Genomic DNA, 27229 nt, shown 5'->3' with positions numbered 1-27229 from the left:
TGTCATGTTTAGAGGCACACACTAGTCACTTTCACATTCACTTAAGTATTTAAAGGCACATGCACATCATCCAAGGCACGACACTAACTCCCTAGGACACGTGGCCATAATATCCTATTATGGCATCCATGACCAAGAATCTCCAGGCTCCTCTTCATGCACAAAACCCTAGGCGTTCGCTAAAAAACAGTTACCCCAAGCACTCCCCACACACAAACGCTTTCTTGCACACACAGCCTTCATCGCTCCCACGCTCTCAAGCCTCCTCTCGCTCTCAGCGCTTTCATTGCTCCCACCACGCTTGCTCACAAGACCTCTCTTGCCCTCGTAGCCCCTTTGCCGCACCACAACCATCTCGTCCCCTCACTCTATCTCGGCCTAGTCTCATCCTCCTTCCACAATCTTCCACACAACAGAACCCCGAGTCCATTATGCCTCTTGCAACTTCACAGGAAACCCGCTCCTGGATTAGGTGGTTATTTAAAGGTGATCGATGCCCCTGCACACCCTGATGCCCAAGCGGTCGCACGCCGAATCCACTCGGACACAGTCAACAACAATATGATTCGTGCTGCCTTGGACCTGAAGCAAGGAGGTGATCATGAAGTAGAGATTCCCCCTTCCACGACCCTGAAGGAATACTTTGGTGCGTATTGCATATCTGGTAAGGCCTACCGCACCTACGGTGGATCTAACAAGGCATTCGGAGAAATCGCTTGCATCCTGATGGAGTACGCGTTCGTGCATACCAACCCTACAAGTATGCCACAGAACAAACTGACGATCATTATCAGTGCATACGAGGGAAACAAAATTAATTGGGGAATCATCACAGACGAAGGAGTCCGTGTGGCGCTCAAATCCTTCCAAACCGGTAAGTGTTTGTTGCTTGTGATCAATCACTTCCTCACAGTCCTCTACCCAGCTCCTTTGGTTTCCCCTCATCGCATCCTGACCTCTCCACCACCACCAAGGAAACAACGGGAGAAGATTTTGGCGATAACCCAGGAAGAATGGGAAGACCCCTCGCCTTCTCCACCTCCCTCAGGCGTTCGGAACCCCACTTCCGCCTCGGCACCACCCCCACCAAAAGCACAGAAACAACAGGTGGTAATAGCGACCCATGTCGAATGCGAAGAGGCCGAGGAGCCCACCACCGAGGATGTCACCATACGCCAAAAAACGTCAAGGACATCAATGACCTCTCCACAACCGAACCTACGGCCCACAAGCTAGCAACCCTCGGCCATTTGGCAGCAAAACCGGAAACAGACCGAGGAGACAACACCACCGGCCCCGGATGCACAGGATCAGCCTCCAAAAAGATGCCACATCATTCGAGAGGCAACCACAGAAACCGAGGGCGACCATCATCAGAAATCAAAAGAGGCCAACCCCACCTCCACGGACATGGTATCAGCGGAGTCATGGCTCCAAATCGGTACGATCGAGCATGGACAAACGACACAGATATCAGAGGAGGAAGTCCTTGGTTACAAAGATCTCCCCGCGGAGGCATACGAGTTCCGTGCACTACTTCGACTGAGCACAACATATGAGTTAATAGATTTCCTCGCACGCACCCAAGTAGTTGCCACCGCTCATATGGCCGAGGAGCACGCTGAAACAAAGATGATTCAACATGCTCTAATGGGTGAAATTGAACCTCACGAGGATCGAGCCTTATAGAAGATAGGGCGGAAGAAGCAAGCACAGAATGCGTCACTCCTCATGGAACTACCGCATTTGAACATGGCCTTAGTCGAAGTATATCGCAATCTGCACCACACTACTCGGGCAGCCAAGGACATGGCCCGACGTATCAAAACGACGCATCAACAAGCCAAAAGGGCTACCGAGCTATGGCAAGCTGCCGAGGAGAAACTGGCGAAATTCAAGCAGCAACATCCAGAACAACCGCCCTTAAGCCTCCCGGCGCCAAGTGACGTTGTCTCACCAGCCACTCTTCCAAACCTGAGCCCGAGTGCTAAAGGTACCAATGCACACAAAGACGACACCGCCCACCCCAGGGTAGCCATGGTCGATGCCAACACAATGACGGACTCAGTACAAACAAGTGAGCCACCGTCACAGGCATATATCAGCCCGCACCCCCAAACCAGCCACGCCTCCACGCAAATGCCACCACCCCCGGTCGTCATGGAACAATTTACACATACAGACATGGAACCCTCTCCCCGAATCCAGCAAGCGGTAATCCAAACAGGGCCTCCCCTTCGGGACTACCAGGAGGAGCTTAAGAACCAAATCGTTCTGGCCGAGTTGGCATAACAGAACCACAACAACCTTCTTGGCCAGCTACCAGAACAAGCCACGAGCCGCGAAGTGGACCTCAAGCGACTGCTTGCTGAAAGGTTGGTCGTGCTTGAAGAACAAGAATGAGAGGTGATGACCCTTCAGGTCTCTATCACTGAGGCCAAAGACCGTTTCATCAAAGAAGCCGAGCGGAATAGCCAATGGGAACAAGAGCTCTTCGAGGACGACCAAGAATTATAATGTCATCAAAGAGCCTTACAAGACATGGCCAACGAGCATATGCAAAAATGGAGGATCTCGGAAGATCAAAGGGCAAAAATTTCCGATGCGTATCACCACTTGCAAACCAAGCACATCGCCACCAGAGAACAACATCGGGATGCTTGACGACAGGACATGGATGAAACGGTAGCTCAGCTCACCACACGCTATGAGCAGAAAATCGCGCTCATCACCGAGAAAGCCAAGGATAATCAAGCTACATTAGCACTCCTCGTCTGCAAAAGCCAAGCAGAAGCCAAGGCCGCAAGGGAGGCAATGGAAGTTCACTGCGCTAGCATCGGCATGGACGATACTAAAATCAAGAACCTAATCAACAAGTATCGCCAACAATTCGCCACGAAGATCAAAGAAACGCTTGACCATATCTGGCAGGAGTGGTCAGCCCAAGCTGCGGACCTACACATACTACGCGCAGATGCCAAGAACCGACGGAAGGAGGGCCGAGGGTTTTACAAGATGGATGACATGAGCATCCAGACCCTCCACGAGGACTTAATGGAGGAATATCATGCCTTAGCAGCTTCCCACACCGCGGCCATCGACCAACTCTTAGAGGAATTCCACGACGATCTAATGGTGTTTCACTTAGAAGCCGGAGCATACGAGGAGGAACAACTCACTACCGGGATTAACAGAGCTCCCACCACCACCGAGCAAGGAACTGAGTCAACCACCACGGAAGCTAGACCGAAGGAACCTGCCCCTACAAACCTCCACATCCCAACCGAGCTACTCACCATGGCAGCTCGACCGGAGGAACCTGCCCCTACAGACCTCCACATCCCACCGGAGCCATAGACTATAACCCCGACCCTGCCTGAACTGGTCCCAACAGAGGAGGCCGCACACATCGGCACAACCATCCCCGACTCGGCAACACAACCTCCATCACCGACCCCACCTGTCGAGCAACCAGACCAACCCCACGCCCCCCAGGATATCCTTGGCATATTGGAAGAGGAATAAAACCAACCTATAAGCCCTCGTAGGACCAGGCAATTTTTGTAATTTGTGTTGTTTTGCCAAATCCATGGTGAACCATGGGTCCGACAGACAAAGTCCTGTCCCATGGGCGTGCCAGGTGTTGTCCATAGGACAGAAAAATATATATATTATGTAAACTCGTCGTTAAGTAGGAGTAGGTGAGGAAGGTAGAGTTAGGAAAACGCCGAGTTTTGAGCCTCATAGTAAGCCAACGGCTCGGCTCTGTATGAAGAAAAAGTATATAAACCGAGGTTTGCGTACCTTGGCAGGGGAGATACCTAGATCATTCTGAGCAGAAGTAATATCATAGGAGCAAGCTCTGTACGTACTGTTTTCGGCTGAGGCCGACTACTATAATCGCTTTAAGCTTTATCATGGAATATAAGTTTCGTCTTTTCTAAACTTCTATCTATGTCTTCTCCCCGTATTCTTAAATCGGGTTGCGTTCATACTTAACGGGTTGTAGCCCATGTACAATCCTTGTCTCCTCTCTTTTTCCCCATGTAGAAGAAGCTTCCATGTAACACGATCCCTTGACACCGATAACTTGTGGGCTCATCGAAGGTGTTTTTCAAAGGAACGGATAACATCGGGGCACCCCTTTATAGGGATATCATCGAGGAAAGGCATCGTAATATCTAGGATGCAATCTCTTAATACTTTGTTCATGGCATTCATCATGTGGGCCACCGAGTTAGTTGCCCCTTGCGGTAATGTACACATCCTTACTAGCCCGATGGGAGTCCGCATCGTTGTGATGTCTCGACTATCCAAAGACAATTGAAATTGGTCGTATCCAGAATACAAGTCTCCAATCGAGTAAATCGACCTTCCTGCAAAAGCTTCAACAAACTCATCAACACTAGGCCCAATACCAACATTACGAATGGTGACCTTGTTTACCGGTTGCAGATCTTGGATAAATCGAAGTGCTCCATTCTCTTTTGGCACTGTGAACCACCGATTTGAGTAAAGCGCATTAGATGGCTCAAGGATTCTAATTCTAATATTTTCTTTTAACAACTCCAACAATCTTGGAATATGAGCTCTTGGAATGGGAATTGGCTTCAAGTTCCATGGCACATGGGGTTTTGTAAAGATAACCATTGGTTCCACAAGCGTTGGGTCAACACATCCAATTTCTTGTGGGGAAAAGGCAAATTCTTTCCTGTGTTGCTCCAACATTTCCCTGAACTTGGACTTTTCTTTGGGAAGCAAAAACTCACCCCCACCAACTTTTAGCTTCCATTGAGTTTCGTCGGTGAAGACATGCCCTATTCTTTTCGTGTCTCTAAGGCACGGATCTCGTGCTACCTCCTTTATTCGCTGCCAATTGTCTTCACACAAGGGAGCAGCCACAGGTTTGACCTTCTTGTCCACAGTCTTGTACTTGGTATTAACTTCGACTTCATCTGTCGCGACACCTTGTTCGTATTCGTCGATGGCGGTGTATAAGGCGACAGAGTTGATTGGAATCATTCTGTTGACTTGCAGTTTCGATTTGATGACTTTCTCCATTTCCCCAAGAGTATCATCAAATGATATCTTCTCCATATACCCATTTATTGCCTCTTCCTCACTTATAATCCCGATTTCTCTAAGTTGTTCCTCTAGGACTCCTATTTTAATATCTCTTCTACTTATGTTGTTAAATTTACACATCCCATTTTCAGAAAGCAAGACTTCATTTTCATTAATGGGGTGACAACTTTTATAACACTGAATTGGGGACATAGTTAGATGTCCCAGACTATTGTTGTCCCTCTCCCTAATAGCCCGAATTAAAAATCCTCCCTAACTTCTTTCCCTAAGCTATGCGTATTTCTTTCATGGTTCGGTCGTACCGTGAGGAATTGAACTGAGCTTGTCCCATCTTGACTTCGTATCCGTGCATATGCTGAACCATTATCAAGTACCTTTGTCTCCATTTGGGATGCTGTTATGTAAGGCTCGCCAAGGATGACAGGATGTGACGTTGATTCCTGTACAAAAAAGTGTTGATCATGCTCAACATCACCAATAGTTACCTTAACGTTAGGGCAGGCCCCATGAAGATCTTCTATCGCCCTAGTTTACGCTCAAATCTTCCACCCATGCCTAGTATTAATGGGCCAACGACCTTTCTGATAGAAGTCAAGAGACATGAGGTTGATCTCCAAGCCATGATCAATGAGTGCCACCATCGGATCTTTCAACTCTCCCATCCGCACCGGTATCTCGGTAGTATCCCTAGCCCAATGTGACCTTGCAAAATGGCTATCCACAAATTCTTGTTCAATTTCGAGACCTTCTATTGTGATAGCGCTCGTCGAGACATTCATCGATTTGGTTCCTTCTTCACTTGTTGTTAGCCTCTTCCTTTTTATTAAGTCAATGATGACATCATGAAATTCTTTCTTTGCAATTCCTATGATCTCCCGTAGTGTGAACTCGATTTGGCTATCCAGGATTCTTTCTTCCATCACACGCTTAAGGTCGGTGGATTGCTCTATCTCCGAGCGTAGTTTGAACGCCGGTCCGATTCTTTCCTTACCTCTTTCAGTTATTGTTTGGGGCGGTGATGATTCCTCCCTTCTCTGAACAGCTTCTCTTGTGTCATGTTTCTTTGAAGAGCCTGATTGGTCATTGGGTCTTTTTTGTTTCTCTTCAACTAGGATGTCGTAGTTTTGACACATGGCCTCGACGAAGCTAGACTTCTCCTCCACAAGGTCCTCTCATCCCGTCATTTCTTGGACTCTTCGTTCTGCTTTGAGTGCCTTGTTCATGTAGAGCTTCCCTTTTTTGACTTGATTCAATATGATTGGTCAAAATTCTCCTACTTGAGATTCATGGGCTCTCATCTCGTGTCCAGCCTGAATTCTAGCTGATGAGGAATAGTAAATACTATTCACTTTGTTTTCTTCCATTTCCTCCATCAACTTCTTCATACCTCCTTGGCCGAAGTTGGTGTTGAGAGGACGTTGTGTCACCAAGGAGTGAATCCGATTTTTGGAGAGATAAATGATATCTCGTCAGAGGGCATTATGGAATTTTGAGCAATCTCTCCGCTGGTGTTCCAAGGAGTCACACCAAATACACCTACAGGGAAAGTCCAAGCGACGGCCCGGAAAACTTTGAGTTTCCTCCTTTTTAATTTGAGAAATTCTCATCTCTCGAAGCATGTCTACAAGTTCATCCATTCTGGCTCCATCTGTGGGTTGAGCCACTTCATCATCCCTTGTTCTTTGGGCTTGTGGTTCTTGTCTCGTGTTGTGAGCTTGCCGGCCAATTTGAGCTGCAACATTCGATCTTGTCTCGTTGTCCCATTGTGAACGCTTATCAAAACGTCCACGTGCTCTCTTCATTGTTGCCCAGTCATTAATGAGGCCTTCATCATTCTCTAATAGTAGCCCAAGATCTCTTCGATCTTTCTCATCTACTGATTTGATAAATAGGAGCACCTTGCTGGAATCAAGAATCGTTTTGTCAAGTGCAAGCAGACGATCAAATCTTTGCTCGAACTCGTGGAGCGTCGCACTCGCACTCAACTCTTTGTTAGAAGACTCCACCTAGTCCATTAAATCTTTCTTTTTCATTCGAGATGAGTCACCAAACCCATATTCTTCAAGTAAACTTTGTTCGAAAGATGACCATCCAGGATTGACCTCTTGTAGCTTCAGGACCCGAGAGTAAAGACTTGAAGTTACAATCCTTGAGAAGCTTGCTACTTGTCTTGGCATAGAAATACCCTTTTCCGTATTTTTGTTTTGTAGGTTTCAAGGTATCATGTCACATCTCTACCATCAAAGCATCCGTTGGCATCCACGATCCTATCGATGGCAACGTCAAGGCCTGCAACGTTGTCTCTCTTGAAGCATTTGGTCCATCATCCTCGCCATTGCTTGTGCTAGACTATCATTAGAGTCTCTAGGATTCGAAGTTCCGGCCATCCTCCCTTGCCGTTCTTCACATCGGGTTCACCAATTAATGTCGCGGAAATCCGCGCTTGTGGGTCGGTCGAACGGGACCACTGGGGTCTTTGACTGAGGAGGATGGTTTACAATTGGGTTGTTCTTGTTGTCGAAAATGCTTGTGTGGGTTGACTGAGAAGAGAGAGAGAGAGAGAAAGAGAGAGAGAAAAATAACGAGATTGAAAGAATATTTACCACACCACAATGATGTCACAAAGCACGTGACACATGTGCCGAACGTCGCGATGTCCAAGTTACACATGTGCAAACGAGCACCGACTTTTATCCGCAAGTGGTGGAGGGTCAAAAGGATCGTTCAAGAAAATGAAGCAGAACCATCAATGTTTTAGACGAAAGGACTAGCGCAAGCGAGAAAGTATTAAAGATATGAACAAGAATTCCAATCGCCGGTTTGAACCTTTGACTTCGAATTTGAGATACAAGATATATTGCCAATGAGATAACTAAGCTTTTATTATTAATAATTGATTACAAACATTGCTTACCTTTCTTTGCCTTCCTCTCCTTCTTATATACATGCCCCCATGCATATGTGCATGTGAGGGTGTAGTACATGCATGCAATGCATGAGATGTATGCAATGCATGATTGCCATTTGGCGATCATGTATCACATGTGATGCATGATGACCATGTACCTTATCCAAGCTCTTATGAACGAGCATTTACATGTGAAAAGTACAATGAAGAAAATAACTTTTAAGGAAACAACCTAGTTTAATGGTATGTCAATTGTCTCCTATCCTATAGGTGTAAGGTTCGAACCCTTGCACCTCATTGTAAATGTTAAGCTTATTTTATATATTTGTATAATGAACACCCAAACACACATCACATGTACACATTAATGTGTTAACGTACTTGTCTAACCATCACTCCTTTTATAGGTGTGCACATTGCACCAAGTTCTTGATTTCCCTCGTTTCACACGATTTTCCCACTATTGCCAAAAATCTTCACGATAGCGCACCGGTCTGCACACTAGTTTACGCACAGGTCCGGCCTAACCGATCGATCCCAACCAATCCGGTTCTCGGCATGCACAGCCGATCCGGCCAATGTTGAGGTTGTATCTCAACATCCCCCCTAAAGCTCAACTTGAGGTTCCATCCGCTCTTCCAAATCTATGCCCCGGTTCCTTCTAGCTTCACGCCTTGCTCGCGCTCCTCGCCCTGTTCGATTCCGCGCGCCTCGATCCTTCCGGTTGGCTTGCGTACTAGTGCGGCCTTTCTCAGCTCCGTTGTTTTCGCGGTGTTGGTGCTTCTTTTGCTGCCTTCTCTTCCGCTTGGCCCTTAGTTGATTCGGCGTATCCGAATCAAGCATCCAAATCGACTCGGCTTCCTCCAATCGATTTTCGTTTTCGTCCGAGTTGGATGTCTCTAACTCATCTTCGGTCTTCCCGCCCTTGATGGCTTCGTCTCCCCCATGCTTGTTTGGCTTCGCCTCTTTCTTTCGATTGCTCCCCTTATATCTGCTTTTGTAATCTTCCGTAGATCCGCCGTCGGCTTCTTCAGCAGATCCGAAATCGAATTCGTCATCCGACTCGGCGTCGCGGTCTTCCAGAACTTTTCTCCCCCTTCCGTGGTCATTTGAGATGTCTCCCCCCCTCAAATTTGTCTTGGTGGCTTGGCATCAAAGTTTGGACCTTTCCGAACAGCAGTCTACACGAGGGAGATTACGGCTTTCGTTTTTCGAGCTTCATTCAATGTTGCTCGTAGAAGAAAACCACGTGGGTGCATCGACGAGTGCGCACGCCAATGGCAAGATGCTCTACACGGAGGATGATAGGCCCTGTGCAGATGGTGGACAAGGCGGATCGGCGCGCAATGGAGATGGACAAAGAGAGCAAAATGTACAGCATAATCGAGATGTTGGAAGCAATTCCGAACCCTCTGCAAGCAAGGGGAGTCATGCTGGCGCTGGAAGACGGCAAGAGAAGGCCGCGTCGAAATGTTGGTACTGTGGCAAGAAGGGCCACAAGGAGAGCGAGTGATGGAAGGAGCAAGCTGACTCGGACAAAGCTGGACCGAGCAGAAGAGACTTAGGAAGGCCTCAAAGATCGCACTACGCGGAGGGCTCCGAACGAGCTGGAAATGGAGCGGGCCTTGCCTTCATAATGAAGCTTAAGGCCAATTCAATGGTCATGAATACCTCAAAATCGAGTGAGGTGTGGTATGTGGATTCCGGAGCGTCAAATCATATGACGAGCCATGAGGAATGGTTCACATACTTGGAGAAGCCGGAATCATGAGGGGTTGTCGAAACAGGAGATGACACCCCGCATACCATCGAACATGTCGGTGAAGTTCCCCTCAGCCATGTTGGGTAGAAAGGGAAGAATATCAATGTGTTGCACGTCCCGACAATAACGAAAAACTTGGTGTCGGTTGGTCAGATCATCGACCAAGGTATGCAAGTTCGATTCACGCACCTCGGTTGCTTCATAGAAGAGGAAGGCAAAGTGATCGTAGAAGGGCGCCATGAAGGGAGAATGTTTATCCTCGAAACCAATAATTTGGGCACTGCAATATTCGCGAAAGAACAGAAGGTCGAGTCGGATATCGACTTGTGGCACAAGCGGTTTGGCCACGTGAATTTCCCACGGCTTCGTGAAATGCAGACAAAGAACATTGTTTTGGCTTGCCGAAATTTCGTGGCCAGAATGGCCAAGTTTGCGAAGCCTATCAATTGGGAAAACTACACCGACTTCCATTCCCCAATGAGCGTAATCGTAGTTGAAGTCCGTTGGATTTGATGCATTCGGATGTGTGGGGTCCGGCACAGAACGTGAGTCTCGGTGGAAGCTGTTACTTTGTAACCTTCATCGATGACTTCACACGACACACGTGGGCATACATGATTGAGAAGAAGAGCGAAGTCTTCGCATGTTTCCTGAAGGTGAAGAGCCTTGTGGAAAGGGAAACGGGGCATAAAATCAAATGCCTACGGTCCGATGGCGGGAAGGAGTACTTCTCTGACCAGTTCACATGTTATCTACAGAGGGAGGGAATTCGCCACGAATTCTCATGTAGATATACGCCAGAGCAGAACGATGTAGCCGAGCGGAAGAATCAGACAATTCAAGAAGTGACCCGGGAAATGCTTGAAGAGAAGCATATGCCGAAATTTTATTGGGCCGAAGCTGTGAAGACAGTTGTCTACTTGTAGAATCGGACTTCTACTAATGGAGTGTTGCCACATGAGTTGTTTTTTGGGAAGAAGTCGAACTTGGCACAAATGAGGATTTTCTCCTCCAGAACCTCAAGACTCCATTCCAATTTCTGAAGAAGAAAACAGCGAGACTGAAATGCCTCCGCACGATGAAGAAATCGGAGCTTTGAGAGAGAGACCGATCTCATTTCGGCTGAGTGGGCCGAATGAGGGGTTGGGCCAAGATGGGCAACTAGATGATGAGACGGCGAGTAGGGGAGACTCGGCCGTGATGTTCCCGTGTAAAGAACAGAGGAGACGATTTACACGCAAGGAGAAGGGGAAGAAGAAGACGCCAGAATATGATTTCGGTAGTGCCGAGTCAGATCGAAGCGAATCTAACCTCGAGCCAGTTGAGAAGGAACCTCCACGGAAGAGGTCGAAATCGACCGAAAAGGTCACGAAATCAGGTAATCATGAATTACACCGATCTACCTGCCAGAAGAACCCCGTAAAGAGATACGGGTATAATGAGTACATGGCGCACCATTACGCGTACATGACGCAAGTGGCGGAAGTGCATGAGCCGGAGAGCTATGCAGAAGCGGTGAAAGACGCAAATTGGTGTGCTGCAATGGAGGAAGAGATGCGCGCCTTAACGCAGAACGAGACATGGGACCTGGTTGATGCACCGAAGGGTGTGAAGTCGATCGGGTACCAATGGGTGTATAAAGTGAAACACAACACGGATAGCTCCGTCAACCGATACAAGGCCCATTTGGTAGCAAAAGGCTATGTGTAGAAACACGGTATCGACTACTATGAGACGTTTACGCCGGTCGCGAAGATGACGACCATCCGTGTTTTGCTCGCGGTAGCTGCGGCAAAGGGGTGGCACCTACGTCAGATGGATGTAAAGAACGTGTTCCATCAAGGTGATCTTGAGGTACAGGTGTACATGGTACAGCCCCCCGTATTCCTATCCAAACAAAACACCTCGCCAGTTTGCCGATTGAAGAAGTCCCTATACGGACTAAAGCTAGGCCCACGAGCTTGGAACGCAAAGTTTATGCAACAGTTGTGTAGCATGGGGTTTGCACCGTTGAAATCAGACTCTTCTCTATTTGTTTGGCAAGGTCAATATGGACCAGTCAACATGCTCTTGTACGTTGATGATTTAGTCATCGCCGGTGCCGACCTTGACGAAATCCGCCACGTGAAGTCTCAGCTCGCGGCATCGTTTGAAATGAAGGATCTCGGAGACCTCCATTACTTCCTCAGGATCAAAGTGATCCGTACCTCCGAAGGCATATTGATCGGCCAACGTCATTACGCCCTGAATATGCTCTTCAAGTTTGGGATGGCAAACTGTAAGCCCATCTCGACCCCTCTGGATAGAAACGTGAAGCTTCGCCTAGATTCGGGCAAGGCGTGCGGCCCAACACGGTTCCGATAGATTGTCGGGAGCCTTCTCTATTTGACGATTACTCGGCCGAAACTTAGCTACCTGGTCAGCTTAATCAATCAATTCATGTCACAGCCTACGGCTGAACACTTTCAATGTGCGCAACGGAAACTGCATTATGTCCACGACACGAAAGACATGCCATTGCTATATCGAGCAGGCGTAGACAAACAGTTAGTCGGCTGCACGGATGCCGATTGGGCCGGAACCGCCCACGATGGTCGATCCACATCTGGATACACATTCTCATTGGGAAGTGCGGCGATCGCATGGAGCAGCAAGAAGTAGCCGACATTAGCACTGTCGAGCACGGAGGCCGAATATCGAGCAGGCGTAGACGAACAATTAGTCGGCTGCACGGATGCTGATTGGGCCGGAACCGCCCACGATGGTCGATCCACATCTGGATACACATTCTCATTGGGAAGTGCGGCGATCGCATGGAGCAGCAAGAAGTAGCCGACATTAGCATTGTCGAGCACGGAGGCCGAATATCGAGGGGCGACTATTGCTATGTGTGAAGTCATTTGGCTAAAATGGTTATTACGGGATATGCAAGTAGAGGTGTCTAATCCGACGACGATCCATTGTGACAACCTTAGCAATATCCACCTTGCAAAGAACCCCGTGTTCCACGCCCGGACCAAGCACATTGAGGTGCATTACCATTTTGTCTGCGAGCGGATCCTTTCAGGAAAAGTCGAATTGGTGCATGTTTAGATTGATCAGTAGATTACCAACATCTTCACAAAACCTCTTGGTCTCAACAAATTACAACATTTCTCGAGTGCGCTTGGGTTTCGTCACCTCGACACACCAAACTTGAGGGGGAGAAGGGAAGACAAATAGGAACAAGAGAGTGAAAGGAACGGAGGTAAGCATCACGACGGAAGTGACCGAGATGCGGAGTTGGATGGAGAATTTGACCTCGAACCAGCTGAAGAAGCCGAAGATGGAAGCAAGGGCCGTAAGCATAAGAAGGAGTCGAGGACAGCTGAACCAGGGGGAGATAAGGCCAAGACTAAGATGTGGTCAGATGTTGTCAGGGGCCTGAAGATTGAGGACGAATTGGAGACAACCAATTCGGATGAGGGCGAAATTGAATCGGAAGTGTTTGATTCAATCGGTATGTTCGATTCGAATACGCCGAATCAACTGAAGGCCATGCGGGAAAAAGGGCAACGAAGGACACACCGACATCGCGACAGCAAGGGAGCTGAGAAGGGCCGGATGAGCAGACAAGCCGACCGGAAGGGTTGAGCCGTGAGGAATCGAACGGGTCGAGGAGCGCGAGCGAGGCGTGAAGCCAAAAGGAACCAGAGCGTAGATCCGGCGGAGCAGGAGGAACCTCAAGTTGAGCTTGAGGGGAAGTATTGAGTGACAAGCTCTACACTGGGTGCGTAATATGGAGTGTAACCCAATGCGTAGATTGGACGCATGAGTTAGTATGCACAACCTGGCTGTACCGGTGCGTAAACCGAAAGACCGTTAGAGAGATATTCCTCGTAAGGAATAATTTTGGGAGTGAGTGTCGAGGCTCATTTATGAGCAGTCAAGTACTGGCAGCACTTGTGTCAGCCCGATTGTCAGGGCTTGTACAAAAGGTGTTCACTGAGCACAGTGTATGTACAGAGCGTCATCATTTTGAAATAGAACTGAGTTGTCTGCTCTGTTTTTGTCTCTCCCTCTCTCTATCTCCATCTCTGCGTTTTCTATGTTTTACCTAACTGTCTTATTCCTCTGAACTGTATACTCTATGTTTACGCAACACGCTTCCGCATAATGTATTCTTTTACAGTAACCAAGGCCTTCAGATCGGTTCCGGATTCCCGGTCCTTCCGGAGAGCTTCTTCATCTAGCAAGCTCGACTTTAATCTCGCTAAGGATAGGTGTTTCCCTTTCGGGCCAGCATTGCCCAAAGTGACAAGTAGCATCTCCCAACTATCCGGGACGGAACCGAGCAGTAGTAGCGTGAGTACCTCGTTGGCAAGAGGTACTTCCAACGAGGTTGTTTGGTTTATAAGACCTTGGAAGGCATTCATGTGGTTGGCCATACTGTATCTGTCTTGGTATCGGAGTCTCACTAATTTCCAAAATACTGAGACTCGATTCATAACATTATTACCCTCTAGCATGGTACCGATTTTCTCCCAGAGCACATGAGCCTTACTTTTTTCGTTGAAGTTGTTGTACAGGCTCATGTCGATGAAGCATCAAATGTATGCAGTCGTTTTCATGTGCATCACCTCCCAAGTCGCGGCATAGATCTTGTCCGGTATTTTGTCTCCAAATAGTACCGACAACCAAAGATCTTTTACCACTAACATGTCCCTCATCTTTGACTTCCACACTGGGTAGTTGGAGTCGGTGAGCTTAAACATGCCGCCGAATGGATCTTCCATGCTTTGATGCCAGATTGATGGAAATAGTGCTCGGCCACAACAAAGTCTCAATCGCACGGTGGAAGAAATAAACAAAAAATAACAATGCGCTCTCAATATAGAAGAGATGACACCAGATGTTAACTTGGAAAACCGTAATCGGGAAAACCATGGGAGCCCATAGTGTGATAGACATATGCCACAACGGAAGGTAGGGATTGAACCCAAGACCTCATGGTCTCTATTGGGCAAACCCTACCACTTGAGCTACATATGCATCCTTGTATTTAATTCAACTTCATATAGTGTAGATTGAACATTGGATGTTCCTAGCTTACATGCATTCTCATTCTCTAGCTTGCATGCACCCTCATGCACTCTATTTCTAGCTGGCTTACATAGCCCTACCCTCTTGTATAAATACTCATGTGCACCTTGATTCTAATCAAGGTGAACAACACAAGTTACGGATTCTATAAGTTGAGTTCTTGTTCTTTTCCTCTCTCTTGTTCTCTAGTCTTATCTTCGTTCTACTCTATTATACTTGTTCGTGACACATAGACTCCAACTATCACTATGAGAGAGGAAGGGTGCAATGGGAGACTCATGGGCAATGACCTGGAGCTCTATCTTCGCGTACCGGCGGTTACAACAGAAACAACTTTCTTTGTCTCTGTCTCCGTGTGTGTGTAAAACAATACAACAAAAACAAACATAAAATAGTATTTTCCCTAGTTATATTTATAGTCATATAACTTACAGGCTATTTAGAAATGTGACCTGAAACAGTCATATCGGAACATATACCTAAACTAATGTCTGACCGGATACCAACCGAATCCATCTGATCCTGTTTCTTGATATCTTCTTGATCTATCCAGCCTAGTTCTTTCCTATGGCTTGTCTGATTCTCATCCGGATCCCATCCGGAAGGACCGAATTCCCAACACAACCTCATAATCAAGTCCATCTTCAAGTTCAATTGGGGGTGGAGGTGGTGTAATATGATCTGGGATAATGTTGTCCTAATAGGGATTTAGAAGAGAACTAGGAAATACCGAATGTATCCGTAGTTGCGGAGGTAGATAAAGGCGAAAGGTGACATGATTAATTTTTCCGTTAATATGGAAAAGGCCTAACCATTGATAATCCAGTTTGTCACACGGTCAAGTATGCTTGATGTGTCCTCGTAATAGCCATACTTGATCTCCAATATCAAAAGAGGATGGAAGCCGATGACGAGATGCATAGTCCTTTTGTGTTTGTGGGGTGTGATGTAGACGGATAGATAGTTCTTTTGTGTTTGCTGGGTGCGATGAGATCTTTTCCCCACAAGTAAATGACCTTTCTTTGCATTGATTTAGCTAGTATTATTTCAACTTGTGCACCTAAATCATTCTATGCACTTTTATGTACTAACTAACTTTGATGGGTTGATATCTAGCTTTTGTAACTTTGAGAATAAAACTTATAAAGTTCTCTAGAGTAAAATTGTGACGAGGGTCAATGTATAGAATTATCTCAATTCATTGAAAGGAAAAAGATGACATTTAATGATGTCGGAACAGTCCTAGGTAGATAGTTTCTATGGGGCGTAGGCCTCCTAAAGGGTAACGGAGGCGTGCAAAGGTTTCCTCAGGCTAGACGGAAATCAATCTTCGAGTGCAAAGGAAGAATGATATCCATCCTAAGTGTGTTGAGCATTGCGGCAAGATTGGACCTCGAGGTCGAGCAGCTAGACATCAAGACGACGTTCCTCCACGGTGACCTCGAAGAAAAGATCTACATGCAACAGTCAGAGGGATTTGTCAAGAAAGCGAAGGAGCACCTGGTGTCTTGGGTTAAGAAGATCTTATATAGGCTAAATCAAACTCCCAGACAATGGTACCGGAAGTTCGACTCCTTCATGACTGACCAAGGATATCACAAGACGCAGGCCGACCACTAAGTATTTGTGAAGAAGTTTGATGGAGGAGACTTCCTGATGCTACTGTTGTATGTGGACGGCATGTTGATTGTCGGACGAGACCGTATCAAAATCGGAATGCTGAAGAAGGGCTTGAGTTGGTCCTACTCAATGAAAGCTATGGGTTAGGCGAGACAGATATTGGGAATGCACATAATCCAGGACCGATGATCGAAGAAGCAATTGAGGCTGTCACAAGAGAAGTGTCATGAATCCATGAACATTATGCTTCACGTGGACTTGAACCCAAGATTATGTCATGAACACATGACCATTATGGCGCCTCCCGGACTTGAACCTCAAACCTTGTAATCCATAGTTGAAAACCTCAACCATTAAGATAGCTTACTGTCATATGAGAAGGTAAGAGCTACTTTATATATTACATTGATTATTGTAAAAACTCAGATCATTCTAGAATGTTCTAGAATGTCCTATAACATTCTAGAACATTATAGATATCTCTAAGCTAGTCTATAGGAACCTATAAATAAGGGCATACATGTATCCTCTAATCAATTTGAATCAACACTAGTCTTTAGCTCCAAGCCCACCTTGTATCCAACTCATCCTTGTAATCATTCTATTCTAATAAACCCACTCTTCTCTTATCAATCCCTTCTCCTCTCTTCTTCTATTCTCTTATACCTTCCTTCAATCGTTCAATCTTTTACTTTGTTCTGATAGTTGGATTTGAATTTTTCTTCTTTACCCTCTTTTACAAACACTAGTAAGTACCCATGGCTACTAGCAACCCATAAGAATACCTCGCCCTTGTTGCAGAAATGGAGAATCTCAAAAGCAAGTTAACATCACTAGATCTTGCAAGAAGTTGGATTCACAGGCGTCAGTCCATAGGAAGGGTGCATCTTTTTCCAAGAGCACGCGTAGTGGGGCTAACAGGTCAGCTAGTCGTGGGATGAAGCGGAGAGAGAACGTGAGGAGGCCGAGGAAGCATTGAAGCAGCTTGACTATGGTGGGGCGTGGGAATTTTTGGACTGTTTCCGTCTTCTCTGGGTCCATCTGTATTCCGTCGGAGGAGATGACATACCCGAGGAAGCCGAGGCGCATACTACCCCATCGACACTTCTTCCATTGCAACTGCAATCAATGGCAATGAACACAAGTTAGGACCTCCTCAAGGACTTGGAGGTGTTCCGCCCAGGTGCTTGTATGTATCAGAATATCGTTTAGATAGACGATGATGACATGGCGGGTGATGAGATCGTCGAAGATGATGTTAGCCATCCTCTAGAATGTGCTCCCAGCGTCAGATAGGTTGAAGGGCATCTATGTGAACTGAAAAATGCATTTCCTAGTGCGGAATGCAGTTTTGTGGGCATCTTCAAGATTCATAGGGATCTGTCAATATCCTCGTATCTCGCGGATTAGTGAAGAGCGCGATTGGAAGGTGATTGGGGAGGACGAGCTGTTGCGAGGAGAAATTGAGACAAGCTCGATTATGGAGGAACCAATCGCAGCCCAAGGTGATTAGGAATAATTGGCACGGGAGGACGTAGAAACGATGTTGGATCTGGGCGGAATTGATGGTGAGCATGCACATGACTTGCGTATGTGAGTGGTACAATCGTCGCTAGTCACCGAAGAGGATTTTAATGGGTGGTGTGTGGCTCGTGGGAAGTTGCAATTGGGCGACTAAATCTGCATTGATGGAAGAGATGTTGCTGCCGGAGTCGAGGAGAACTTCTTGGGTCGTGTGCTAGAGGCGGGGGATCGTGGTACAAACAGGAGAAGTTGATGACATGGAGGCATGGAGGCATGGAGGTGTGCACATGTGGGGGTGGCTCTCCCTACGGCACCCCGCGCATTAGTTTTCCGAGAGCTCAGAGAGGGAGGCAATGTCGGCTAATTGGATGTTCTGCTTCTGTTGTTGATATTGCCACTTTCGGCAGTGACGCTAGATGTGGCCATAGTTGTTGTAGTAGAAACATTTGGGGCGTCCCTGGCTGTCTCGTTCAGGCAATGCACGCTTGGCGCGTAACTGCGCGTCCTGGACGTTGATGTCCATGGGAGTGGCAACAGGCGTAGTGTTTGTATGATCGTGACTGAGATTACCTGGTGTGTGTAGGTCGTGTGCGTCTGCAACTTCGATGCGTTGGGCGGTGAGGATGGCTTCATGTAGTGTCTCCGGACCTTGATCGCGTACACGGTGGCGGAGGTCGTGCCGGATACGCGGCCAGAAGAAAAACAACTGTTGGGATTTCGGTCCCTCCGGATGGGATGTCCGGAGATGAATGACGGCAAGCCCGGTTGCGGTTACGGAACCGGAGGATGAAGAGTACCCGGCATGAAGCCGGATGAAGAGTACCCGGCTACGGAGCCGGATGATGAAGACCCCGGCTACGGAGCCGGATGATGAAGACCCCGGTTACGGAGCCGGATGACGAATGTACCCGGAGAGAGATCCGGATGCGGGGACATATTTGTGAATATGTTTGCCAAGGGCCCTTGAGGCTATATTTGTAAATAGCCCAAAAGTCATATGTGTATAAATATGACTTAGAGCAAACAGTTTATAGGCTGTTACTCATTTTCTGGTTTTCCACTTAGAGGGAGCTAAGTGAGCAGCCGAGAGAGAGTGAGAGAGAGAGAGAGAGACGAAGAGGTCATTGCCTTTGTGTATTACCGCCGCCTGTGGCGAAGACAGTGAGCTCAAGGTTGTTGCCTTGTAGCTTCACCATTGTACATCTCTGTTTATAGTGATAGTTGGAGTTTGAGGACTCCCGTGGTTTTTCCCATTTAGGGTTTTCCACGTAAAACATCCTGTGTACTCTTCTCTCTATTGTCTTCGTGCATTTTTGTATTTCCTGTTTTCTGTGAGTTGATCCTATTCCTCGGTTGTGGCAAAGCACTGTGTTTAACAAAGTGGTATCTGTAGGACAACAGTGCTCGGCCACAACCGATGAATAGGATCAACTTTCAGAAAACAGGAAATACAAAATGCACAAGGTACAATAGAGAGAAGAGTACACGGGATGTTTTACGTGGAAAACCCTAACTGGGGAAAAAACCACGGGAGTCCTCAAACTCCAACTATCACTATAGACAGAGATGTACAATGGTGAAGCTACAAGGCAACAACCTTGAGCTCACTGTCTTCGCCACAGGAGGCGGCAGTACACAGAGGCAACGACCTCTTCGTCTCTCTCTCTCTCTCTCTCTCTCGACTACTCACTTTTCTCTCTCTCAAAATGAGCAACAACATAAACTGTTTGCCCTAAGTCATATTTATACACATATGACTTTCGGGCTATTTACAAATATAGCCTCAAGGGCTCTTAGCAAACATATTCACAAATATGTCCCCGCATCCGGATCTCTCTCCGGGTACATTCGTCATCCGGCTCCGTAACCGGGGTCTTCAGCATCCGGCTCCGTAACCGGGGTCTTCATCATCCGGCTCCGTAACCGGGGTCTTCATCATCCGGCTCCGTAACCGGGGTCTTCATCATCCGGCTCCGTAACCGCAACCGGGCTTGCCGACATTTATCTCCGGGGACATCCCATCCGGAGGGACCGAAATCCCAACAAACTCCCCCTTAACTTCGGCATGGGATGTCTCTCCAATCCAATCCTCTTCCGGCATGCTTCCAACTTGTCGGGTGTGAGCACTTTGGTCAGCATATCTGAGCCGTTCTCATTCGTGTGGATCTTCGTCAGCACGAACTCCTGGTCTTCTATCCTTTCCCAGATCCAGTGATATCTTCGCTGGATGTGCTTCGTCCGGGAGTGATAGGCCGCGTTCTTCGCAAGGTGGATGGCACTCTGACTGTCACAGTAGATTCGGTACTCCTCCTGCTGGATACCGAGCTCTCTAATGAAGTCCTTCATCCATATCATTTCCTTGCCGGCTTCGACAGCCGCCATGTACTCCGCCTCCGTGGTTGACAACGCAACCGTCTTCTGCAGCCTCGACTGCCACGAAACAGCTCCCCCTGCATACGTCATCACATACCCTGATGTGGACCGGCTGGTATCTGCATCAGCCGACATATCCGAATCGGTAAAGCCGTCGAGTTCGGGCTTACCGGAGCCGAATCGGAGGCATACGTTTGCCGTGCCCTTCAGGTATCGCAGTATGCACTTGACCGCGTTCTAGTGTTCTTTGCCGGGATTGCTCATGTACCGGCTCACCACTCCGACTGCATATCCTATGTCCGGTCTTGTACACACCATTGCGTACATCAAGCTTCCGACGGCAGAGGCATATGGTACTTTCATCATGTCCTCTTTCTCAGCCTTTGTCTTGGGGCTTTGCTTGCTGGACAGCTTGCAGTTTGCCGGGAGGGTTGATCCGACCGGTCTTGCTTTCGACATGTTGAACTGGTGAAGCACCTTTGTTACGTACTTCTCCTGTGACAGCCACAACTGCTTCTTCTTCCGGTCTCGGATGATGTGCATCCCTAGTATTTGCCTTGCCGGACCCAGGTCCTTCATTGAGAAGGTTCGGTGAAGTGCTTTCTTCAGCATCCGCATCTTGCCCTGGTCCCGTCCGACGATCAACATGTCGTCCACGTACAGGAGGAGTATTAGAGAGTCTCCTCCTTCGAACTTCTTCACAAACACGCAGTGATCGGACTGCGTTTTGTGGTACCCTTCGTCGGTCATGAAGGAGTCGAACTTCCGGTACCATTGCCAGGGAGCCTGCTTCAGTCCGTAAAGGCTCTTCTTCAACCGGCATACCAGGTGCTCCTTCCCTTTCTTCTCGAATCCTTCCGGTTGCTGCATGTAGATCTCTTCTTCGAGGTCACCGTGAAGGAATGCCGTCTTCACGTCCATCTGTTCTACCTCGAGGTCCATGCTTGCCGCTATGCTCAGCACCGTCCGGATGGAGGTCATCTTCACTACCGGGGCAAATATCTCGTCGAAGTCGACGCCCTTCTTCTGCTGGAACCCCTTCACCACGATCCTGGCTTTGTATCTCGGGGGGTTTCCGGTATCTCCCGGTTTCAGCTTGAACACCCACTTGTTTCGAAGTGCCCGCTTTCCTTTCGGCAACTCCACAAGTTCATATGTGTGGTTCTCATGCAGGGAATCCATCTCCTCCTGCATGGCACTTAACCACCTGGGGCTATGGGTGTCATGCTTTGCTTCTTCAAAACTCTCTGGCTCCCCCTCGTCGGTTAGCAGCACGTGCTCTGGTTCCGGAAATCTCCGGGGGGCCCTTCTCTCTCTTAGAGGATATCTCCGTTCCGGAGCTTCGGTAACCGGCTCTTCCGTTTCTTCTTCATCCGAATCCATTTCGGGATCGGGGCCGGTTCCGGTATCAGTTTCATCTTCCTCGGCCGGTTCTGTTTCTTCACCGTCTTCGGCCGGATCCTCGAGTGCTAACCGGTCCCTTGCCGGTCGGGACTGCTCTTCGTAGAGTTGATTCTCACCGGTCGACTTGGAGCTCTTCATCTTCTTCTCCGACTCCCAGTCGGCGAGTGTCTTGTCCTCCATGAAGATGATATCACGACTCCTGAATATCTTCTTGTCGACCGGGTCCCATACTCGGTAGCCGAACTCGTCGTCGCCGTAACCGAGGAATATGCATGGCCGGGTCTTTGGATCTAGCTTTCCTCTCCGGTCCTTTGCCACATGCACATATGCGAGACACCCGAACACCTTCAGATGCCGGTAGGACACTTCCTTACCGGTCCACACTTTCTGCGGCGTGTCTCCGTCCAAAGGTACTGAGGGTGATCTATTTATCACATACGTCGCCGTCGACATTGCCTCAGCCCAAAATCCCTTGGGTAATTTCGCATGCGCCAGCATACTCCGGACCCTCTCCATTATGGTCCGGTTCATCCTCTCGGCCAGCCCGTTCAGTTCCGGTGTCTTCGGCACAGTAAACTCGAGCCAGATTCCCTTCGAGCGATAGTACTCCTCGAACTGCCCCCGGTATTCCCCTCCGTTATCCGCTCGTATCGCTTTCAGCTCCCTGCCGGATTCCCTTTCCACTCTCGCGTGGAGTTCTTTGAAGACGGACAATACTTGGTCCTTTGTCTTCAACGGTGTCGTCCACAGCTTCCGGCTATGGTCATCTATGAATGTTACGAAGTACTGGGCTCCGCCATGTGACTTCGTTTCTACCTAACACACATCAGTGTGTACCAACTCCAATGGTACACAACGTCTCATCGGTGGTCTTGAGCGGAAGGAGGTCCGGTTTTGCTTACCGGCCAGACAGTCGGTACACTTCTCTAGGTGCACATGCTTCACTGGTATCAGGTTGTCTTCGGCAAGCCTCTTCATCCCCTTCTCGCTCATGTGGCACAGTCTCTTGTGCCACAGCTCACCGGCAGTGTCAGCTGCCACGTTCAGCTCCTCCGGACATAGCCGGGAATTCATCAGGTACAGTGTGTTGACCTTCCGGGCCCGAGCCACTATCAGGCTCCCTTTGCTGAACTTCATGACACCGTTCCGGATGCTACCCGTGTAGCCTTCATCGTCTAGCCTCCCGGCCGAAATCAGGTTCAATCGAACCTCCGGAACGTGTCGAACATCCTTCAGCATCATTTTGCATCCGGTCGAGGTTGTCAACCACACATCTCCTATGCCGGTAATCCGGCACGTACCTTCATTTCCCATCCGAACACAGCCATGCTCACCGGCTGTGTAGGATGAGAAGTATTTCTTCTTCGGGGTCAGGTGGAACGACGCTCCGGAATCGACCACCCAGGTCATCTCTTCACCGGCAAGGTTCAGCTCCCTCTCTTCGGTAATGAGCATTATCTCTTCTTCACTTGCCGCGAGTGCCGTCGTTCCTTTCCGGTCCTGCCCTCGCCGATCCGGACCTCTCCGGTCCGTGGCTCCCCGGTATGCACCGTTTCTCTCCGGTGACTTCTTCGGGTCGGTGTCGTCGGCTCCGTTGTCCTTTCGGTAATGCCGACAATTCTTCCGGAAGTGCCCTGGCTTCCCACAGTGGAAGCATGTGGACCTTCCTCTTGACTGCGACCGGGTCCCCGACTTCTCCCGTCTTTGCGGACTCCGGTTCCATTGTCTTCCCCGTTCCGATTCGGTAAGCAGCGCCTTCGAGTCGGAGGCCGGTTCTTTATCTCTCCGACGCGCTTCTTCGTTCAAAATGCTTGTCTTTACCGTTTGTAGAGACAAGTTATCTTCGGTGCAGGAGGTGCTGAGAGTCACCACCAAGTTCTCCCAGCTTTCCGGTAATGTACACATCAGAATGATGGCTTGCATTGCATCCTCCAACGGGAACTTGATCGCCGCAAGCTGGTTCACGAATCCCATGAACGTGCTCACGTGTTCCACCATATTCTCGCCGTCCCGGTACTTGAGGTTCACTATCTTCCTCATCAGGGAGGTCCGGTTCAACGCATTCTTCCTTTCATAGAGGCCCGACAACTTCTTCCACATCTCATATGCATTGGTGTCATTCGCCACATGTTGTAGAACGCTTACATCGACATATTGCCGGATCGTCGCTACGGCTTTCCGGTTCAGGAGCTTCCACTCCGACTCTATTACCCCCTTGGGTATCTCGGCATTGTCGATCGGTTCATACAGGTCTCGGACGATGAGAAGGTCTTCCATCTTTATCTTCCAGTCGGCGTAGTTATGTGAGTTCAACACCATCATGCCCGGAGGCCCACTACCGCCGCCTTCCATTTTCTGTGTTAACCGTGCTTTGATACCAATTGCAGGACAACAGTGCTCGGCCACAACCGATGAATAGGATCAACTTTCAGAAAACAGGAAATACAAAATGCACAAGGTACAATAGAGAGAAGAGTACACGGGATGTTTTACGTGGAAAACCCTAACTGGGGAAAAAACCACGGGAGTCCTCAAACTCCAACTATCACTATAGACAGAGATGTACAATGGTGAAGCTACAAGGCAACAACCTTGAGCTCACTGTCTTCGCCACAGGCGGCGGCAGTACACAGAGGCAACGACCTCTTCGTCTCTCTCTCTCTCTCTCTCTCTCGGCTACTCACTTTTCTCTCTCTCAAAATGAGCAACAACATAAACTGTTTGCCCTAAGTCATATTTATACACATATGACTTTCGGGCTATTTACAAATATAGCCTCAAGGGCTCTTAGCAAACATATTCACAAATATGTCCCCGCATCCGGATCTCTCTCCGGGTACATTCGTCATCCGGCTCCGTAACCGGGGTCTTCAGCATCCGGCTCCGTAACCGGGGTCTTCATCATCCGGCTCCGTAACCGGGGTCTTCATCATCCGGCTCCGTAACCGGGGTCTTCATCATCCGGCTCCGTAACCGCAACCGGGCTTGCCGTCATTTATCTCCGGGGACATCCCATCCGGAGGGACCGAAATCCCAACAGTATCAGAGCAACGGTAACACAGAAAATGGAAGGCGGCGGTAGTGGGCCTCCGGGCATGATGGTGTTGAACTCACAGAACTACGCCGACTGGAAGATAAAGATGGAAGACCTTCTCATCGTCCGAGACCTGTACAAACCGATCGACAATGCCGAGATACCCAAGGGGGTAATAGAGTCGGAGTGGAAGCTCCTGAACCGGAAAGCCGTAGCGACGATCCGGCAATATGTCGATGTAAGTGTCCTGCAACATGTGGCGAACGATACGAACGCCTATGAGATGTGGCAGAAGCTGTCCGGACTCTATGAGAGGAAGAATGCTCTGACCCGGACCTCCCTGATGAGGAAGATAGTGAATCTTAAGTACCGGGACGACGAGAGCATGGTTGAACACGTCAGCACGTTCATGGGATTCGTGAACCAGCTTGCGGCGATCAAGTTCCCGTTGGATGACGCAATGCAAGCCATCATGCTGATGTGTACCCTTCTGGAGAGCTGGGAGAACTTGGTAGTTACTCTCAGCACCTCCTGTAAGGAAGAGAACTTGTCTTTACTAACGGTAAAGACAAGTATTCTAAATGAAGAAGCGCGTCGGAGAGATAAAGAACCGGCGTCCGACTCGAAGGCGCTGCTTACCGAATCGGAACGGGGAAGACAATGGAACCGGAGTCCGCAAAGACGGGAGAAGTCGGGGACACGGTCGCAGTCGAGGGGAAGACCCACATGCTTCTACTGTGGGAAGCCGGGGCACTTCCAGAAGAACTGTCGGCATTTCCGGAAAGACAACGGAACCGACGGTACCGATTCGAAGAAGTCACCGGAGCGAAACGGTGCATACCGGGGAGCCACGGACCGGAGAGGTCCGGATTGGCGAGGGCAGGACCGGAAAGGAACGACGGCACTCGCGGCAAGTGAAGAAGAGATAATGCTCATTACCGAAGAGAGGGAGCTGAACCTTGCCGGTGAAGAGATGACCTGGGTGGTCGATTCCGGAGCGTCGTTCCACCTGACCCCGGAGAAGAAATACTTCTCATCCTACACAGCCGGTGAGCACGGCTGTGTCCGGATGGGAAATGAAGGTACATGCCGGATTGCCGGCATAGGAGACGTGTGGCTGATGACATCAACCGGATGCAAGATGCTGCTGAAGGATGTCCGACACATTCCGGAGGTTCGATTGAACCTGATTTCGGCCGGGAGGCTAGACGATGAAGGCTACACGGGTAGCATCCGAAATGGTGTCATGAAGTTCAGCAAAGGGAGCCTGATAGTGGCTCGGGCCCGGAAGGTCAACACACTGTACCTGATGAATTCCCGGCTATGTCCGGAGGAGCTGAACGTGGCAGCCGACACTGCCGGTGAGTTGTGGCACAAGAGACTGTGCCACATGAGTGAGAAGGGGATGAAGAGGCTTGCAGAAGACAACCTTATTCCAGTGAAGCATGTGCACCTGGAGAAGTGCACCGATTGCCTGGCCGGTAAGCAGAACCGAACCTCCTTCCACTCAAGGCCACCGACGAGACGTAGCGCACCATTGGAGTTGGTGCACACTGACGTGTGTCAAGTAGAAACGAAGTCACATGGCGGAGCCCAGTACTTCGTGACATTCATTGATGACCACAGCCGGAAGCTGTGGACGGCACCGTTGAAGACAAAGGACCAAGTATTGTCCGTCTTCAGAGAACTCCACGCGAGAGTGGAAAGAGAATCCGACAAGAAGCTGAAAGCACTATGAGCGGATAACGGAGGAGAATACCGAGGGCAATTTGAGGAGTATTGTCGCTCGAAGGGAATCCGGCTCGAGTTTACTGTGCCGAAGACGCCGGAACTGAACGGGCTGGCCGAGAGGATGAACCGGACCATAATGGAGAGGGTCCGGAGTATGCTGGCGCATGCGAAATTACCCAAGGGGTTTTGGGCTGAGGCAATGTCGACGGCGACATACGTGATGAACAGATCACCCTCAGTATCCCTGGATGGAGACACACCACAGAAAGTGTGGACCGGTAAGGAAGTGTCCTACCGGCATCTGAAGGTGTTCGGGTGTCTCGCATACGTGCATGTGGCAAAGGACCGGAGAGGAAAGTTAGATCCAAAGACCTGGCCGGGAGGCTAGACGATGAAGACTACACGGGTAGCATCCGGAATGGTGTCATGAAGTTCAGCAAAGGGAGCCTGATAGTGGCTCGGGCCCGGAAGGTCAACACACTGTACCTGATGAATTCCCGGCTATGTCCGGAGGAGCTGAACGTGGCAGCCGACACTGCCGGTGAGCTGTGGCACAAGAGACTGTGCCACATGAGTGAGAAGGGGATGAAGAGGCTTGCAGAAGACAACCTTATTCCAGTGAAGCATGTGCACCTGGAGAAGTGCACCGATTGCCTGGCCGGTAAGCAGAACCGAACCTCCTTCCACTCAAGGCCACCGACGAGAC

This window comes from Azolla caroliniana, unplaced genomic scaffold (genome assembly GCF_043228905.1).
Source record: "Azolla caroliniana isolate FFs.n. ecotype wild unplaced genomic scaffold, voAzoCaro1.0.p SCAF_13, whole genome shotgun sequence".
NCBI lineage: Eukaryota > Viridiplantae > Streptophyta > Polypodiopsida > Salviniales > Salviniaceae > Azolla > Azolla caroliniana.
This window is presented reverse-complemented; position numbering follows the sequence as displayed.